The sequence below is a fragment of the Nanorana parkeri genome, unplaced genomic scaffold (genome assembly GCF_000935625.1).
Source record: "Nanorana parkeri isolate BGI_ZX_2015 unplaced genomic scaffold, ASM93562v1 scaffold204, whole genome shotgun sequence".
Taxonomy (NCBI): domain Eukaryota; kingdom Metazoa; phylum Chordata; class Amphibia; order Anura; family Dicroglossidae; genus Nanorana; species Nanorana parkeri.
In genome coordinates, this window is record NW_017306472.1 from 108,901 (window position 1) to 129,994 (window position 21,094).

The 21,094-nt window shown below is 42.8% G+C and overlaps 1 long non-coding RNA gene across 1 annotated transcript in view; it reads right to left on the reverse strand.

Moving 5' to 3' along the window:
* LOC108786341 overlaps positions 1–21,094 on the reverse strand; it is a 209,844-nt gene that overhangs the window by 12,563 nt on the left and 176,187 nt on the right. Inside the window, exon 2 of the long non-coding RNA XR_001941192.1 lies at positions 17,655–17,860. This is a non-coding gene — a long non-coding RNA (uncharacterized LOC108786341). The remainder of the gene's footprint in view (positions 1–17,654; positions 17,861–21,094) is intronic.

Consider the following 21,094-nt stretch of genomic DNA (forward strand, 5'->3'; position numbering starts at 1 on the left):
ACAAAGTGGTTGGCCACGTAAAATGACAGAGCGGGGTCAGTGCATGCTGAAGCACACAGTGCGCGGCAGTCACTAACTGTCTGCAGGGTCAATAGCTACAGACCTCCAAACTTTCTGTGGCCTTTAGATTAGCACAATTACAGTGCATAGAGAGCTTCATGGAATGGGTTTCCATGGGCGAGCATCTGCATCCAAGCCTTACATCACTAAGTGCAATGCAAAGCATGGGATGCAGTGATGTAAAGCATGCAACCACTGGACTCTAGAGAACTGGAGACATGTTCTGTGGAGTGACGAATCACGCTTCTCGGTCTGTCAATCCGATGGGCGTGTCTGGGTTTGGCGGTTGCCAGGAGAACGGTACTTGCCTTACTGCATTGTGCCAAGTGTAAAGTTTGGTGGAGGGGGGATTATGGTGTGGGACTGTTTTCAGGGGTTGGGCTTGGCCTCTTAGTTCCAGTGAAGGGAACTCTTAAGGCATCAGCGTACCATGGCATTTTGGACAATTTCATGTTCCTAACTTTGTGGGAACAGTTTGGGGATGGCCCCTTCCTGTCCCAAAATGACTTTGCACCAGTACACAAAGCAAGGTCCATAAAGACATGGATGAGCCAGTTTGGGGTGGAGGAACTTGACTGGCCTGCACAGAGTCCTATCCTCAACCCGATAGAACACCTGTGGGATGAATTAGAGCGGAGACTGCGAGCCAGGCTGCAGTCTCTCGTCCAACATCAGTACCTGACCTCACAAATGCTCTTCTGGAAGAATGGTCCAACATTCCCATAGACACACTACTAAACCTTGTGGACACCTTCCCAAAAGAGTTGAAGCTGTTATAGCTGCAAAGGGCGGAGCCAACTCAATATTGAACCGTACGGACTAAGACATGGAATGCCATTAAAGTTCATGTGCGTGCAAAGGCAGGTGTCCCAATACTTTTGGCAATATAGTGTGTGTGTATATATACACTGAGTGTCCAGATTATTATGACCACCCCATCAGTACTCTGTTGGGCCACGAGATGACTCCACGAGATGACTTGGTTGTGCCGCCTTGTGACTCCACGAGATGTTGAAAGGTGATGCGAGGAATCTGACAGTGCACTGTTACCCTTCTGTTGTCTTGTACCAGTCTTGCCACTCTCTGTTCTGCCCTAACATTGACTAGTCGCTGACGGCCACAATTCGCATGTTCAGACCCAGATTTTCAGCTGACAGTCCAGTCTTTAAACTTTAAACACTTTAACAACAGCTGCTCTTGAACATTTAACGAATTCTGCTGTTTTGCTGATACTCGCTCCATGGCTTGCGCCAACAATCATCCCACGTTCAAAGGCTGTTAAATCGCGTTGTTTCGCGTAAATCTTGAGAAACAAATCACTTCTACTGTCGTGGTAACCAACCTGTTTCCCTATTTATAATGGTCTGGCCCTCTAGCAACTTCAGCGCAAAACTATAGCTAATTATAGCTAATTTGCCTACAAACGGTGGTCATAATAATCTGGCCACTCAGTGTATATAGATGTATTTGGAGCCTGCATCAGTGCTAGACATTTTCTAAAGTGACTTATAATATTATAATGTTTATGTTGAAAGGCATGATCCAATAAGATACAAGTATCGAGATCAAGGGGATCCCTCTTGTACACTACACTGACAGAATTTAAAAAGTGAATGACAAACAGTGTGTGCAGGCTAGGTGAAGGAAGGATGGGGATAATAAACCAGGAGCTTGCACCTTAAGCCTGCAATGGCATCTTCCCCTTCTGACAGGTTTCCTTTAAACGTCTGGAGTAGGACATAGAGACGCATCCTCCAGGCTGGGAAAGATGGCAAAACAAACACCTTTACATATCCCGGTATTCAGGTGTTCAGAACATTTTATCTGCCGGATTGCTCCAGTAAAGAATTATAAAGAATTCAAGATCTAAATAACCTCCCCATCGTCCCCCAGGCTTCTCATTCCCTTGGGTGCTGCTAAATATGAACAGAGAGATCTTCTACAATGCAAGATAACAGTCAGCTAACGAGGGCCCAATTTACTGTACAGCTTTTTTTTTAGGAAATCTCTGTAAGAAAAAAAATGTTCTGTGAACAGTTTAAAATCTTTTAATGTACTTCAGTTTTTGTTTGAGGTTCTGCAACACGTTTAGAACAAATGCAATATTAACTAAACAGGTTTACTAACTGCTTTACAGTAAGATTTTGAGGTAGGAGGAGCTGACAAGATACGAGCCACAAACCCTGAACAACACACCAACCTCTCATTGCTGGCCACTGAGACATAAAGGTATGATTTCAATGGCTCTGTACCCTATTTGTAAATGGAGAATATACTAGACATGTGCGATTCGTTTCGTTCTGAATAAAAATTCGAACAAATTTTCTGAAATTCGGACACATCCGAATTTCCGAATCCCAATGCATCCGAATGAGTCCGAATTCGAAATTACATTTCAGAATTTTACGATCCTGTCTGAATTTTGTTCAAAAACTAAACTGAATCGGACATGTGACTTTTCTGGCCAATCAGATGTGTTTTTCGGTTTAATACATCCAAATGGTGCTAAACACAAATTTTCATTATAGCAACATGGGAGCCAGATACAGTATATACATAGAATACTAAAGCTGAGGCTCCTAGACCCAAATGGCATCCGGGATCCGAATTTCAGAATTGCATTCATGAGCCATTCGGGTCTGGGAGCCTCAGCTTTAGTAATATATCTATATGGCTCCCAGACCCGAATGGCATTTGGGAGGTCCCGAATGCAATTTGGAAATTCTGATCCCGACTTCCATTCGGGTCTAGGAGACTCAGCTTTAGTATTAATATTTGTATATGGTTTTCTGTGGTAGTCGCAACGAATATTCATAAACTCATCTGAAACTAACGCAAATTCGGATTTCATCTGAATCCGAAACCCGAACAGAATTGAATTTCGGATCCGAATCCCGAAATAACTAAATATCCGAACTGAGTTTTTACAAAGCTTACATATCTAGAATATACCCCCTTTTCTGAATACATTTACAGCATAGGTAAATATTTTTTTATTTCAAACGGAACCTGTACTGTGGAACTTCCCAAAAAGGCAATCAAAGGGCAAAGGACTAGTGATTGCTTGTGGTCCAGTTGCTTGTGGTCTCCCTGCAGCTGATCTTTCCCTATTACTGATTTATCATGTCTCCTTCTGCACTGTATCTCTGGGTGGAGACGGCCATCTTGGTAAAGGCAGGGTTTTGCCTAATTAAGTCAGAGCCTCCAGCAAGGAGAACAGTGAGCAGCACAGCACTGATACCTCCAAATCTCACTCCAACTCTCCTAAAACTAACAGTTAGAGGGCAAAAGAATAAAGCTAGCCATATACCAATAGATAAGAAAAAATGCTAATAGATAAAAAAATACTAATAGGTAAAAACTCAGATTCCTCCATTGACACCAAACAATGTGCATGGACAAATCTCCTAGTCTGGCTACTGTATTTAGCAATCACTGCTCTTGCGGCTGATGAATACCTGGACAGCACCAGTGTCTGATTGGATGCAGGCATTGACGGGCTGAAAATGTATAAAACATTTTGACTTTTGTCAAGCGGAGTGATGCCACGAGGGCCACCCAGGGCCAAGATTTCAAAACCAGTTGAAATTCACTCCATGTATGGTTAACTTAAGCACCAGTATTGCATTGACTGGTCTCCCTGCAGGTGATCTTTTCCCATTACTGACATAGAATGCCTTGTCCTGAACTGTGTCTCTGCATGGAGGCCTTGCCCCCCCCCCTTGTAAAAACTTTCCAATTAGCCAATTAGGCAATTTATCACACGACAAGACCAGTAGGGAGGCTCAGGAAGGGGAGAATCCAGGTTAAGTTAAATTTGTAAGGTAAAAGTCATAATTTGCATATAACCTCTGCCTATATCTTTGCACCTATTGATAGCAGTATATGACTTTTTACTTTATGCAACAGCTGCTACATTTTTGTTTGTTTTTTTTTCATCTTTATCAGGCATTCAGTTTGTATTGCTCGGGTTTGTGACAGATTTACGGTAAACTGTCTGTACAAATCATCCAATGGTGGGACAATACAAAATATTTTAGCACTATTGTGTGACAGCCAGTGTGGAAATAAGTAATTGCAGCCCATAGCCTCGGGGTCCTGGCAGTAAGCAACATGGGGATTTGGTGGGATGAAAATGTCCAGTTGCATTCTATGGACAGCTCGGAAAGGAAAAATATTGCAAAACAAAAACAAATGTGTAATAGGTGAGCATAACACAAGTACCAGTGATTGCTGCCGGGCTTAAAGAATATGATGAGGTTGGAACTGGGGCATTTTATGAGTCTACTGAGAGCCTCCAGCTGTACGGCGGAATGAATGTATATAAATTTTGGGATTGGAATAGTACAAGATGATGTTTAAATGTCTAAGATTGTGCTCTGTGAGAGATGCCAGTGTCTTTTTCTTATGTTATTATTAAAAACTGGCTAACCAGAACATTATCACTGTGAAAGAGGAAAAAAATTTTCAGACCATTGTAAAATAAAGCGTTGTCGTTCTAGGTCACCAGAAACCATAGATGAGATTTATTCTGGAACATAAGATCATGGGGTCCATTACGAATAATTGTTTTGTCCAGTTATTCATCTGGTGCGCTTGGGGCTTTCACATTTAGCATTACCTAAATCCTGGACAATGGTTTATATCTTCCACCTAGCTTTAAAATGCACTTTATGGTCAAAGCTTTGTGGACATCTGACCCGCACACCAACTATATGGCCAGAAGCACTGGACAGCTCTCCAAATGATTGAGTTCAGGTGTTTCCAGTGAAGGGTCGTGTTAACACTACAGCATACAAAGACTAGTGATGGTCCAAACCCACCTGAGTTCGGTTCAAGTTCGAACTTTAGAGCATGCAAAAAGTTCGAACTTTGAACTCAATGGAAGTCTATGAGACCAGAACTCAGAAAATCAAATGTTCCCATTTTGAAAGCTTAGATGCAAGTTATTGGCCATAAAAAGGGTATGGAGATTCAGGTACTGCCCTGTGGGACATGTATCAATGAAAAAAACACTTTAAAAAAAATACTGTTTTTAAAGGAGCAGTGATTTTAACATTGCTAAAAGTGAAACAATAAAAATGAAAAATTCCTTAAAATATTGTCCCTGGGGGTCTGCTTAAACTGACCGTAAAATGGCACATCTGTACAATGCTGAACCTGCTGCAGCAAAAAATGACATTTATAAGAAAAGAAAAAAAAGTGTGGTTCCCCCTCCCAAACAATACCAGACCTTTTAGGTCTGGTAGGAATGTTGGGAGGGACCCCATTTAAATAAAAGGGAAAAATAAGCATGGGGTTCCCCCCAAAAAACATACCAGATCCTTAAGGTCTGGTAGGAATTTTAGGAGGGATCTCAAGTTAAATTAAAAAAAAGTGTGTGGGATTCCCCCAAAAGTCATACCAAAGGTTTTGGAAAGGGATGTCAGGAAGGCTTATGAAGGTCAGGTTTCCACAAACTTGTTGCTATATAGTGTATCTCTGAAAAGCATTGGTGGAGCTTGAAAGTGGACAATTACATATTTAATTGTGCTGCTCTTGTTGCCCCTACTGAAGGATCATCTAGCCACCCATGGTAAATGATGTCTTCCTTACAATGTTTTTGCTTGTATTTAATATATACGTAATTGGGATAAACTGGTGGTTTATTGTAGTTTTTGATACCAAAGTACTTCAAGACTATTTTAAATTCAATACGGTGAGAAGATAAAAAGAAAAAGGCTAGAGCCCTTTGGCCTGTCTGTTGGTGGATATAACATGTTATGGCAGTGATGACAATAACTTCAGTTGGGTTCGATGTAGAAATGAAACAGCTGCTTGTTATATGGATATTGTGTACCAATACCATCTGCTCCAATTGTGTTCTATAAGACGACAAATAACCACTCTCCATTCTGTGTCTGTCCAGAGACTCTTTGGCTCGGCTCGTGGGTGAAGATATAAATCCTTGTCACGTTTGCCAGATCTTACAGAGCGATGCATTCCCCGCCATCTGTTGTTTGTTTCAGCAGTTATGTATTCTCCACATTTCCTTTCAAACAATCTCTAGAAGTGATGATATGATTATCTGGGCTCCTCCCCAACTATTCTAAAGTCCATCTATGGACTGCGGTTTAATGTATCCATGCAGTGAGGTCCCTCTGCACTGCATGTCTTAAATTATTTTTTGGCTGAGGAATTAGTACAAATATTACCTTATTGCTCATTCCCCTGGTCCTCTGTGCTTTTCTATGTCATCTTATGCTCCAGGGAAGGGCCCCTGCTGTCCTCCCTGATAACACAGGACTGCTGCTCCTGTATTGTACATGATGACATCAGAGAACTGTGGCTGGCTGGGTAGCAAGGTGAAGCAGCTTCAGGGGGAAGCCTGTGGCATTGAGGAATACAGTGAGCATATCTGTTTTTTCCCCTCTAGCCAAACAAGCATTGGGGGGAGAGGGCACTGCATGGGCAAATCCAACAGCAGCTTGGATTCGAGTGGGGTGTTAAAGGTTTATTCTAGTATAACATAAAGATTCACAGTTTGAATAGACAGGGTTGATGATAGCCTACTTTTATAAAACCTCAATTTATCGTCATGTCATGCAACAGGCCATTCTGGTCCGCACATCCCTGTGACCCACATCAATCCAATCTCCAGAAACTCCTCATTCATGTAAAAAAAATTATCTAATCTTAAGGGGTCTACATTTTAAACTCCACTCATATGCAAACATAGGATCGGAAGGGGTGCTCGCGCAGTGGTGGTGAAGGGTTGGGGGGTGCTAGCAAAATAGTGGTGAGGGGTTAGGGGGTGCTGGCCCAATGAGGATGGGGAGTGGGTGATGGTTGGGAATGGGGGGTGCTGCTGCAATGGTGTCAAGGGAATATATACTTAAGGGGATGCATTGTTTTTTGTGTATACTTTATTATAATTAGACTAAAAACTACAATGTTTTCCAGTTAGGCTTTGTATCACATGTTTTCCAGGGTTCCCGTAACTGCTTTATTAATATAGTCTGTTGTTTACAGAGCTCAATAGTTCAAGATTACATTACATATTCAACATACCATGAATTGGCAGTATCCTCTTCCCTTACTTGCTAGTCTGTTCAAATGGGTAATTGGATTCAGTTAGATAAAGTCAGACAGGATCTGACTTTTGGTGTGCGCTTGCTTTAGAAAGCCCAAAGTGCACTCTGACACCAGTGCCATGGTTGCACCTTGTATTAAGAGTTTATTTAAAGAGTAATTTCACTTTGTTCAGAAAAAAAAATCTCTTTAGGGTAATTTATGTAGATTGCAAGGATTTGTACAAACCTTGTTGCAGATTATGGCCTGTTTCTATTCTTAAGAAATAGCCCTTTGTTGCATCATGTCCTTTTCAGACTGATCCCTGAATGGAAGGTCTGAGTTCATTATAATCAGCTGGTGGAGTTCTAATGAGGAAAAGTGTCGTGCCTGCATCCCTTTTGTAGTAATTAACCCTTATGGAATTTCTTGCCATAAATTAATTTCGTATTGCAAGGGATGCCTAACATTTTACTTATATCTTAGTTCAGACTTCTGAGAAAATCAGTCAGCCAATCACAGAAGCAGAAAGTGACATTTCTGGGGACTATAGAGCAAAAACTGATAGATCTGTCAGTTTAAATTCAGTCATAAAAATAAAGAACATACAGTAAATCATGTTAACTTGGGAAAGTTGCATCAAAGATTATGTGCACAAGAAATTACAATAACTTAAAATGAGTAATTAAAAAAAGTCAGAAGGCATTTTCATGCAAAACAGTCGCTAATCATAGGCGTGCGCACAGGGTGTGCAGGGCATGCCTGGAACCCCGAACACAACACTCAAACTGGAAGAGCTGGCGCCATGTTGTTAGACACTGAGCTTGTGGAGAGATCACAAAGATTTCTCTGTGACCGGCTCAGCAACACAGAGCATGGCAGCACTTGCCACTTACATTCCTCACAGAACAGCCACAGTCCTCAGTGCCTAGAAAGCTGTGAGGGAGCATGGGTGCAGATTTGCATCCAATCAGGAGTATACAGTGCAAGAGGGTAAGCGTGGGTTAGATCAGCATAGTGAGAGAGGGGGAAAAGGGTGAGGAAACATTCAGAAATGTCTGTTTGAAATTTCCCTTATCCTTTATGTTAAAATAAATCATAAGGCAATCATATCTTCATTTTCAATATATTGCATGACAATTCTTCAAACAATAAACTACTTATTAAACCTTGAACTGCTTTAAAACATACAGAATAAGATCTCAAACATATACTATAGCAGCTGCAAGTGTCTTAAAACATATGGTAAGCACATATTGCCTGTTATTTTTGGAAGCCCCCTCTAAGTCCTCATACTCCGATGGAGGCTGAGGTTTTGAATGCTGCGGAAACTGTGAGAGCAGCTGAGGTGCAATGACAGTAGCAGGTGCAGTGGAGGTGCAGCAAAGACTGTGGAGGCTGCAGATGCAGCAGAGATTGTGGATATAGCAGAGGTGCAACAGAGGCCGAGACTGTGGGTGCTGCAGAGGCAGCAGGATCAACAGAGGTACAATGGAGGTGCAGTGGGGCTATGGGTAAAGTGGAGATGCAGCAGAGACTGTGGACATAGCAGAGGTGCAACAGAGGCTTAGACTGTGGGTGCTGCAGAGGCAGCAGGATCAACTGAGGTGAAACAGAGTTACAGTGAGTGTAGTGGAAGTGTAGCAGAGACTGTGGATAAGGTAGAAGTGGGTACAGTAGAGATGCAGAAGAGACAGTGGATGTAGCAGAAGTACAACAGAGGAGCAACTGAGGTGTAATGGAGGCTATGGGTGCAATTAAACTTGGCTGTGGGTGCAGTGAGCACTGGGACTTTGATTGGCTTCAGTAGCTCAAAGGATCAATCTGACTTGCTCAAGTGGTGACAGAGTATCCTGCTCTAGTTTAAAAAGGGGATCAAGTAACATGACACGTCATGTGATGCCTAACACTGTAACACTCAGATGTTCCCATGACTGCACGACAATGAGCAAATAAGTTAATGTGTCACCCCCTCTAAACTAATAATCCTATATTACCATTTTAAACATGCAATATCTATATCAGGCTGGAACTTATAGGACTAAAACTCCTTTGTACTTCCTGTAATATGTTTTTATAATATACAGAATATCTATCCGAGAAGGTGTCCTGGTAGGCCATAGACCTAAGGGCCTGTTCACACGACGTCCGTTTTGTGTGCTGACCGGATCCGTACGCTGCTGCACTCAAAATGCATCCCAATGTATCCCTATGTGTTTTATGGGCTACAGTTGTCATGTGTGCAGTCCGTTCAGCTTACGACAGTAAAAATACTGCATGTCACATTTTGTCCGGTCCGGAAACAGTCCGGAAACGCACGAACGCGCACAAAACGCAACGAAAACGGAGCGGAAACGCAACGCAATGCAGCTAAGGAAAAAAAAATGGTATTCTTGCTCCATTTATTATGATGTTATCAACGATAGACAGACAGGTTGGGGTAGAGGTAACGACATAAACTGCAAACATTTGGAACATGCCCATTACCTTGCCATGGACATACGAGTAAAGGGAAAAAAAATATCCGGGTGACCTCGCAAATCCTCATACAAACTCCAGAACTGACCCTTTGAGTCCCGGAGCCTCAAGATTGGGTGTACCCAATAAGGACGTCTCCTGCGGGCTCGTTCTCTGCAGATTGCTGTAGCCAGCACCATCAACATGCCTGCAAATATGTGATACATGCCTGATCACCAGCTTTACATACACAAAGGGAAGTAGATGTTCCGAGAGGGCGGAAGTGACCTCATAGGCTGACTCTGCATACTGACAGCCCCTTAGCTAAAAAAAAAAAAATGAACTGTCAGCATCCGGACCAAAAACACATCAAAAACGCACTGCATCAGCAGCTCCACGTCTGCTGATCAGGACCTGATCTCATGTGAACAGGCCCTAAGGATAGCATGCTGTGCCAAGCTTCAGTTTCTAAAGCAACCAAAACCAAAATACATTCTTGTGTTAAAAGAGGTCTAGACTCCAGAGAGAGACATCTCCCGCACCTTGTTCCATAGTTAAAGTGACATTAAAGTCAAAAATGTTTTTTCCTCCCCCCAATGTTAATTAAAGCACTTACCTTAAATGATGTCTCTTAGTCCAATCTTCTTCTTTCCTGTCGTTTTCATCTGTCCCTCAAGCGCTACTTCGGGTCTCCGATCCAGCGCTCACTCCTCTGTCCTTGCTGGCACTTCCTGTCCCACGGTGTCTGCATGCGGGTGCACGCTGTCCATAGACTTTCCTTGTGTCTCTCCTCGTCTCTTGGCCGAAAATCTGAACTGCGCATGCTCCCGCCCCAAGATCCTTTGCGGCCGTCCAAAATTTTTCAGATTTTCGGACAGGAGCGCGCTGTGGAGACACAGGTAAGTATTAACCTGTTTGAAAGGGTTTTTTTTTTTTTTTACGTTTTATGCATACATCTACTGCTTGCTAGCAGTAGATATATGCAAAAAAAAACCTGAGGGTTTAATAAACTTTTAATGAAATTGGAAGTAATTAAGACCAATATAATTTTGGAGGACCATGATGAACCCCCCCCCCAAGTGTGCCATCTCATGCGGCTATAGCTGTTAGTGCCTATGTAGGGGTGGCTACAATGGAGCTCCAGGGAGATCCCACAAGTCAGTGTAGTCACCCCATAGATGAAAGTTCCCCACTATAACATCTTCTGTTTCTCTTTGTGAAGGATACTCGGCCCTGAGAAGGAAGACATGGAGGAATTCACACAACAAGTATGGAATATGGATTAGAAGTCAGTTTCTAAGAAAATTTGCTGTTTGATGAAAATCTTGAAAAAGCTTCCCAGCTATAATTCCACTGGACAACAATATAAGATTGGCTGATGAAGACATCATATTTGCACATCTGAAAGACTTCTCTACAGGCTGCAGAAGGGCGATGTACCCCAGTAATAAAGTACTAGCATACTTCTTATGCTTTAGAAAGAAATAACGTTCTTAACAAAGTATTGCCTCATGAAAGGTCGCATTCCAATTAACATGAATAGACCTACAAATGCAGGTTTCCTTGTATACAATGTGGGTAGCAGCTGGTGCATCACATTCACATTCTGTTTTGAGCAATGTGCACATATGGGCAGTGCAGTTACCCATAGCCGGCAGATATCTGTATAGTGCTTGGTACTCTGGTGAACTCATTTCCATGAAGCTTCACACGGGGGCAAGAACTGACAGTCTTATTTTCATATATTCTATAAAGCAGCATATAGAGGAAATATAGAGAACTATAAGTGGAATTAGTAGCAGCAGAATGCAGTTACCCATAGCCGGCAGATATCTGTATAGTGCTTGGTACTCTGGTGAACTCATTTCCATGAAGCTTCACACGGGGGCAAGAACTGACAGTCTTATTTTCATGAGACCTGGAGATATTATGAGTCACTGATGCTTTAAAGCAGAACTAAAGGTTGCTTTTTTTTTTTTACTTTTTCAACATTACATGCCCTCTTTATTCTCCAGTGCCACTACATTGCTATGAGCCCAGGCTGTGGAGGACACCCCCACGGGTGAATGCTCACACTGGTTTGGGCTCACGGTATTGCTGCACTAAATGGCACTCATGTGCCAATATATAAACGCCCTTTGGTGCTGTAGTAAGGACTACCCACCACTTATGCTGGACAGAAGTCAGGAGGACCCATGACATTTCCCAACTGACTAGAAGACAGCTAAAATGAAGGTATTAAAATTAAGGCTAATAGACTATGAGTGGGAAGGGAATTCAGGAAGTGGGGTGAAGGATGGAGGCAACCCCTTCTCCCCACTCCTTTCCCCCTTAGTATTCTAAATGCCAAAAATACCTAAAGGGATGCATGGTCATGAAACATGACTGGTCCCAAGTCTTCACCTTCTTCCTTGCAGTGGAGGAGGGTCTTACTTACTGCCTTAGTGAATTTGCTGTCCAGCAACGGGATCATCTGAAGACCGGCGATAGGCCAACCAGTCGATATTCCCAGAACCATTGCCAGTGAGGGACACTAGCATACTTTGGTGGTGTGACAGGGTATATGGCTTTGTGTATGTCAGTAAAAGATTGAAAAGGGCAACTTTCGCTGGCTAGGAAGGGGTTAAGCCTTGCCCCAACAGGTACACCTCCTCTCTCTATTAATTAGCCTGCCACCTGATAGTGACTGAGAGAGCTCAGAGAGAGATCCAGGCTGCCCTGGGTGGATGCACAGACAGACTGGAGAGCGTCTGAATGTCTGTGGAATATGGTCTGCCAGAAAAACTGTATTTAACGGACTGTGACTTTTCTATGCATGTTCATTTATACTAGAGGCTGGGATAGCCCCTCCAGTAGGGAGTAGTGAGGGATACTACTGTTAACAAAAAGGATTTTTCCCCGAAAAAGGGGATCCCACCACTGTTTCAAAATTTTTTGACCATGCACTTTATATTAGTCGTAGAAAATTATTTATTGTATATATTTAAAATTGCACATATATCAAAAAATCCATATCACAAAACATCAACAAACATATAAGTGGCTGCATACGGCTGATAAATAAGAAAAAATACGTGTGGATAAACATTGGTTAGAGGGCACACCCTGAAAACCTCCACTTTATAAAAATATAAGAATTGAATTCCCAAAGATTGGAAAGGAGATGCCCGATCTCATCATACACATGTATGGAAAAATGCAAAAAGAAACAGTCAACATGAAAAAATATATATCATACGTGTAGAAAAAAATGGATGGATTTCACTCACAGTACTGTGTATGTTCGCCCATAGAACAAAGTAAGAGGATCGGAGTGGTTTTACCATGGATATAAATGAATTTCGGCTTGATATGCAGATAATTCAGGAGATCACTAGCCTCATCTCGGCTTTTACTCCCAGCCGCAGATATATGCCTTTGCTGAACACATGCTTATCTGTAGTGGTGGTTTTCTCCAAAATGGAAAGAAGATATTAGCGGGTCAGTTGCTCCAATGGAGATTGAAATCCTGCTGAGGAATGCTGTTTTTTTCCTGAAATGGAGATTATAGCATCAGGATGGTTAGCTTGTCCAGGATAACGAATATCTGTATTAGGTGCAGTAGGTTCAGGAGATAATAACTCTATCTTGGCTCTTCTGTTTGCTGCATAAGCAGGCCTTTACTGAGCAGCTGTTTCGATTTGTTTCCTGGTTGTGCTTCAATCCAAAGAAAGATCCTATGTGGCTGGATCCAATAGTATATAAATGTGAATGTAAACTGAAAATTGGTAAAGGAAATAATTTCTCCAACTCCGAAACTCTGTGATATCTCCAATCAAGTCCTCTGGTTGTTTGTTAGACGTGAAGAAGTCAGGGCAGCCTCGGCCGTAGCAGTCACACACAAAACACCTAGCCTACGCCTATGACGCGTTTCACCCCCCACTGGGGCTTCGTCAGAAAACGAACAAAAAACAGCATTTGGAGGCGAAATGTTCTCTTCCCCACTCTACATTTAGCCCTGCTTGCCCAAAGCAGGGCTAAATGTAGAAAACAACTACCCACCCGGAACTGCATGTCCCGGGCTTTGGGAGATTCTACACCCCTGCCGCCCCGAGGCTCTGGCTTCAGTGGCCTTGTGGGAAATCCGGTCCCGGGTAGCAGTCAATGACCGCACTTACACAAAAACATAATCACATTTTTTCTTAAACTAGGAAGACGAAGATATCAGGAGTGAGCTGAGCCCTGTCCGGTTCTTCTTTTGTAGTCACTGTTTTGCTCTGGAGACCAGACCATGAAGGGTTAACATTCCATCTGTAGCTATAGGAACACAAATAGTACGGTATTTACATATTCATACGCCATACCTCGCAGGTTCGCCGTCGCTGAATCTCTATTAAATAAGGATCGCCCCGTGCACGGGATAACATTAATTATTTACAGAGGCAGACATCACAGCTTTACACCTTGTTCTTGCTGCCTGTCAAATGAAGTGAAACAAGTGTGAAATGGAACTGTCAGGTTTCCTCTTAGTATTCCATGGTAACCCGTGTACAGAACTCGCAGCATTGTTACATTGCATCCTTCAGTGTTCACTCTTTCTTTAATGATATTTATTAAGCATGGGCACAGCAAGGGTTAAAGGAAGGAAACCAGCCCACAATGGAAAGTAAGTTTTGGGTGGTCCTGAGCAGGGGTGGGGAAGAACGATTTTGATTGGTTTGTACATATATTTAAACTTGTCATGTATTATAGCACATTGTCATGCCTGATGAAGAGACCCTGAGTGGCCCCGAAACGTTGCTTTATGACGAGATGTGTGTATATCAATAAAATAACCACTCGTTGAAGATTTTACTTTGATGTGCTGGTGATATACTTTATTATTTGGATTTCAAGTGGCGCCATCCACTATCACTGCAGCACCCATTTAAAGGAACATACCAGTAAGGAGTGCAGTGGGGACCTTTTTGGAACTTGAGCAGACATATGACACAAGGGTGGGCAACTCTGGCTCTTTAGCTGTGGTGGGGCTGCAAATCCAATCACATCGTGCCATGACCAGGGTCTTGTAATTCCTTATAGAAATTGCTGTCAGATGGGGAAGACAAGACACACACTGTCACAAAAATGTACATAGATTGGTATATTATATATAACTTGACACTGCAATGTGTATGTGTGATGTCTCTACCCCCCATACAGGAAGCAGCTAAATGCTGCAATGTAATATTAGTATGTTTTACCCTTTTTATTATTTATTGGTATAACATTCAAGTATTTTTTTAAATCCTGGGATGAAGGTCTGCAGGCCTGATGGGCGAAGGGGAGAGAGGGTGCAGGGACCAGTCTAGCAGTTCCTAAGAACCCCTGGGTCATCATGTCCAATACAGTGTACTAGATGTGAGGACACCAAGGAACATAGTAACACCAGAATGGAGGGGACGAGAGGCTGCAGTTCAAGTCAAATACAGTGTACTGGATGTGAGGACTCTGAGGAACATACCAACACCAGAATGGAGGGGATGAGAGGCTGCAGTTCCTAGGAACCCTGGAGTCATCAAGTCCAATACAGTGTACTGGATTTGAGTACTCTGAAGAACAAACCAACACAAGAACGGAGGGGACAGGTGGCTGCAGGTTCTAAGAACCCCTGAGTGATCATGTCCAACACAATGTACTGGATGTGAGTACTCTGAGGAACATGCCAACACCAGAACGGAGGGGATGAGAGGCTGCAGTTCCTAAGAACCCTTGAGTCATCAATTCCAATACAGTGTACTGGATGTGAGGACTCTGAGGAACATACCAACACCAGAATAGAGGGGACGAGAGGCTGCAGTACCTAAGAACCCTTGAGTCATCAAGTCCAATACAGTGTATTGGACTTGAGGATGCCAAGGGATATTGCATCACTGAAGTGGGTTTGGGGTAAGGTTGCAGACACCAGTCTATCAGCCAGCCATGGCTGAGGTTCAGGTGTGTATATCTTTGTTATATTAGACCCTAGACAAAAATGAGCACTTAACCCTTGCAGTAGCACCACAGCAAGGGTTCAGTTTTCTTCTGCTCTGAGTTCTTCTTTAAGTGATCAAAGCTTTGAAACCATCAAACCAAGTCAACGGAATTTGGTTCATGCCACAGTTGCAGTCTTGCTGTCCCCGTGACGCGCTCGGAATGAGACGTTTCACCAAATCAGCTGCAATATTCTGTCCCCTCCAGTAACATACAAACAGCTCGGCACATCACCACGCTTGCAATTCTCCAACACTGTCATATCTCTGCTTCAGATAGCTGCTCCGTCTTAATGGCTTATGGCTAGAAAAACATTTTCCTTGTTAACAGGAGTCCATTATTTTAATAAGATCTCCAGAGGCATGTTTGCCAATACGTATATTTAATAATGAGAAGTGATAGTGTAGACTGAGCGCATTTTTGCAATAAATTGCTTTTTGACATTGAATGCACTTTTACACTTATCTGCCTCTTGTTTGATTATTGCTCACGGTACAAGGGAAGAGCTCACATTGACTTTCCATGAATATTCATCTCACTCCGGGCTGCGGCAAGGATTGAAGAGTGATAAAATAGAGTTTTATCGGCTTTTTGTCCTTAAAAAGTCCCCGTGCTCTGCTTTGAAAATCAGCTTGACACAAAGGCAGCCACTCTGAGGAATGCGGGGGGTCCTCTTACCAAGAGTCTGTTGTAGAAACAATCAACTCCAAATCCTCAGCAACAAGTAATATCGATCGGCGAAAGGGAAATGCTGAACTGAAAACAATCAAATTGTGGTACGCTTGGAATAAAATTTAGGTTTTATGTGACCTCTACGAATCATAGACTGCTCACACTGGCTCTAGAGGGGACTGAGGCTTCATATCACATGACTCTGCAGGTCACTAGCTGCGGCTGCCTAGGGCGCAGCCTTGACCACTCACCCCCTCACGGTGCCCCCCCCATCTATTTCAAATTGCAAGAGCCAATAGCAGGTTGTAAGCAGCAACCCTGTAGGCGGATGGGCGGAACTAAAAGACAACTTTCTCTGTCAGCTCCGCTCCTCTGCTCAGTGGGTGGGGTTTCAATAGCCAGTCTGCTATTGGCTATTTCAAATTAAAAAAGCCAATAACAGTCTAGCTATTGGTCCTGGCTGCTTACATCCACCTGTTGCCAGCAGAAGCTAGCCAGCAGGAGAATGGGGCCGCGCCGGGGGGATTGGGGGTTATGCCACAGGAGAGGGCCTGGTGGGGGCAAGTAGCTGGTCTTGCCTAGGGTGCAAAATAGTCTAGCACCGGCCCTGCCTGCGGGTCAAGCTGTAGTGGTTTATGAGACAAGGTCGAGCTTGAACCACAGAACATATTCATCCTCATGGATTATAGGCCATGTAGTGGTCTATGAGAGAAGGTCGAGCTTGAACCAAGGAACATATTAGTCCTCATGGATTATAGGCCATATAGTGGTCTATGAGAGAAGGTCAAGCTTGAAGCACAGAACACATTAGTCCTCATGGATTATAGGCCATGTAGTGGTTTATGAGACAAGGTCGAGCTTGAACCACAGAACATATTCATCCTCATGGATTATAGGCCATGTAGTGGTCTATGAGAGAAGGTCGAGCTTGAACCAAAGAACACATTAGTCCTCATGGATTATAGGCCATGTAGTGGTCTATGAGAGAAGGTCGATCTTGAACCACATAAAACATTAGTCTTCATGGATTATAGGCCATTAGGAAGGTGAGAATTCTGACATCCATTCAGCTAGTGGGGCAGCCAGGCAAATGAAGATAAATATTTTTTGGTTGACCAGACTTACCACATTTCATAAACCGCGCCACATCCCTCTAATGATCATTAAATACATTTTCTACCCATATACTGTATAAGCTATATTAAATGGGGGAAGTATTAATGGATCCTGTTGGACTTTGTATACCCATGATGCTTGGGAAGTATTAGTGGACTGCATTGGACTTGGTATAGCCATGAGATAAGCCATATTCCTTGGAGGAAGAATTATGGGGCTGTGCTGGACTTTGTATACCAATGAGATAAGCCATCACTTATATCTTACTGATTTTTGCACCTGTCATAAGAAACCTTCGAGACACCTACCTGCAGGTCCGAGCGCCATCCGATGTCGGCGGTAAGCTTCAGCTACAAAGGTCTCGCCTGTACACTGCGAAGTTTCCTCTTACACAAACTCAAATCCTCATTGCAAACACCGTACATCGGCTTTTGATATATCAAATTGAATGAAGTGACCTTTTCTGTTGATGTGAATCAATACAGCCGCAAATAACACAGTTCTGTAATTTTATCTGAAAAGAAAAGAAAAAAGAAAACCATTCAGTCTATTGTTCTTGTAAAACAATAAACCCCACGGGATGAAAACCGAAGTTTAGAAATCATAAACAATCTTTTGTCAACTCCTGAAAGATGAAAAATAAACAAAAAATAGTAGTAGTAGAAGTTTTGCAGCAAAGAGACCCCTCCAGCTATATGTAAAAATAATGCCTTGTTTTCATACAGTTGATACCAGGGTGACAAATGAAAAAGTAATGAGGAGATGAAAAGGATGACAACAATTGTGTTTGCTACAATTTCACTTCGCAAATTTTTGCTGTTACAACATATTCTAGCTAATTAGCCTTTTTTTTTTCCCCAGCCACAAGACAGTGATATCAGCGACTTGGAGGCTGCTCCCAAGGGCAACGACAGCACAAATTAATTCTGTGTCTGCGTTAGTAGAACCACTTGCAAGAGATTTTTTTTCTTTAAAAAATCACGAACGCAGCTCGTACTTCGCTCGCTTCTTATTTTACTGAATATCGAGTATTCATTCACATTCAGGAGGCGTTTTACTGAAGGGGATCTCATTTTAATTGCAAATGCGATCAGACTAAAGTGGACCTTTCGTGTGTCTGTATACAACAAGCTTTTTTGTAAAAAAATTTATTTATTGATATTTATTAGTTTATTTTTTGGATTGATATATACTAGTATTGCGTGTGATTGGGATCTGGGAAAATAAAGATACATCATGAATATAATAGAATAGTCTCACATTTATTGTATGTATATATGATAAAGGGAGAAGGGATTAGGCTGCATTTAGGCTAGGTTTACACTTAGGTGATTCAGATGCTAAACTTTTTTAGTGTGATTGTCGCCAGGGCCAGATTTCCCACAAGGCCAACCAAGGCCCGGCCTTGGGGCAGCAGGGAGTAAAGAGGCAGCAGGGGTGTGGAACTGATATCTCCCGATGCTCGGGGCGGGTAGTTGTTTTCTACATTTAGTCCTGTTTTGGCCAAGCAGAGCTAAATCTACAGCAGGAAAGCCACCACTTGTTTTGTACAAGTGATCTTGGCGACATTGTATGCTACCTGCAGGTCTCCCATTCTCCATGGGGGGGTTGGCAGGTAGGGGAGAACATTGAGGAACCTGGCCTTGGGGCAGCAGAGAAAGTAAATCCGGTCCTGATTGTTGCACTTATTCGATCGCGTGACAGTTCATTGGAAGCCAGACGGTTGTTGCGCGATTTTAAAATGCATAGAGATGTCTATGGGACCCAAACAGAGCGACAACTGCCCGAAAATAGCTCCCGCACCTTTTCGTGCGACAGGAGATTTTGGACACGCGTCAAATCGCAATGCGAATCTGTGTTTTGCGCAATATTGTGCGACTCAAACCGTGTGATAAATCGCCTAGGTGTGAACCAGCCCTCACACCTAAACGTGAGCATAGCCAGACGGTCTAGTCGTCGTTTACATACAACATCGCAGAAGTGCTGCGGGATGTGTTGTGGTGTGCTGGGGTAGAGCAGACCATTAATTTCGATGGCAACAAAATTGCACTGAAAGAAGTGCATGCACCTTTCTTTTTTTGAGGTCTTGCATTGGCAATAGGTTACCATGTGATGCGGTGTACAATACAACGCATATGCACGTTTAAAAAAAAAAAAAAAAGCTACCCCTGGAGCTCCAAGCCATAATGTATTAGTATGCACAGCATATTGGAACATTATGGCAAACTTACCTGCCAAAACTATCCCCTTCAGCACTGCACTCTTTCCTCGCTGGCCACTCAATCTTTCATCAGTCTTCCCAGTCTGACATCTTCGGCCTGTTTATTGGCCAGCCAGCATGATGTAACTCCCACAGATGTGCACCGGAGTTACTTCATCTCGACATGCTGGGTCTGTGCGCTAAGCTGCCCATGCATGGTTCAGCAGACAGAGCAAACTAAATTACTGACAGGTAGAAGTTTTTATGGCAGCAGAGACTTGCACAGTCTGTTCTGCCATAGAAAGCCTGATGATCTGCATTTTTTTAGTATGCCGACTTTATGAAATAATGACACAGCAGCACACCTAACATTGCAACATGCAATGCAGAATTGTATGCGGTATCACACGTGTTCCCGCATTGCATAGATGTGAACAGAGCCTTAGAGGCTTTTTTCTGCATATGTGTGGGTGTTTTTCAAGCGTTTGTACAGTATGCATTGCTTGTGGTACAGGAGCAGAATTGAGCAGTTTTGGCCCCATAGACTTTATAGACAACTCCTTCAAAACATGTGTAAACTTTCACTTTTCAAGCGTTTTTCAGGCACTGCCATTAAAGTGACATTAAACTCAGGAGTTAAATCTTAAAAATGCATTCAAGTACCTTAACTATTAACAATACTGGACCTTATTTGTGTATCACTCAGCTGTAGATCCTCAAATCATCTCTCTATTGGTGCTGACACTGTCCTTCCTTCTGGAGGGGGGCTACTTTTGTTCCCCATGGTCCCTGTGTGTGTTTTAAAGTAGTCACCGCTCCAAGATCACTCCCGTGATGGACTACAATCTCAATACAAATTAGTTAACTAAATGTGAGATTGTAGTCCATCCTGGGAGTGAGCTTGGAGCGGTGACTACTTTACAATACACACAGGGACCGTGAGGAACAAAAGTAGCCACCGTCCAGAAGGAAGGACAGTATCATCACCAATTCAGAGATGATTTGAGGATCTACAGCCGAGTGATACACAAATAAGATACATTTTTGTTAATAGTTAAGGTACCTGAATGTATTAAGATTTAACTGCTGAGTTTAGTGTCACTTTCAAGTCTACTTGTTGAAGCTACAGGCATTTTGCTACAGTGGACAGAACGCTCAGATGTTATCAGGGGCCATTACAAATAGTGGGATTCCTCTGGTTGAGCGTTGTCGTGCTTGAGCATTCGAGCTACAAAATGCTCAGGTGTGAATGGGACCTTCATGGGATTTAAAAAGTATGTGCAGTGCTGCGTTAATTGGCAGCACTATATAAATACTTAATAATGAATACAAATATAATAATAAAAAATTAAAATTAAAAATAAATAAAATTAAAAAAGATTAATATCTTAGTTCTCATGGATACAGGCAGTGGCGTAACAATGGGCTATGGGGCCCGGCCAGGGCATCCCTCTGATGCCGTGTGGGCCGCCTGGGTCGCTATGGCATGTAAGGGTGCTGGCTGTCACTCACACAGCTCAGCAGAGGCATTTCCCCTCACAGCCACTG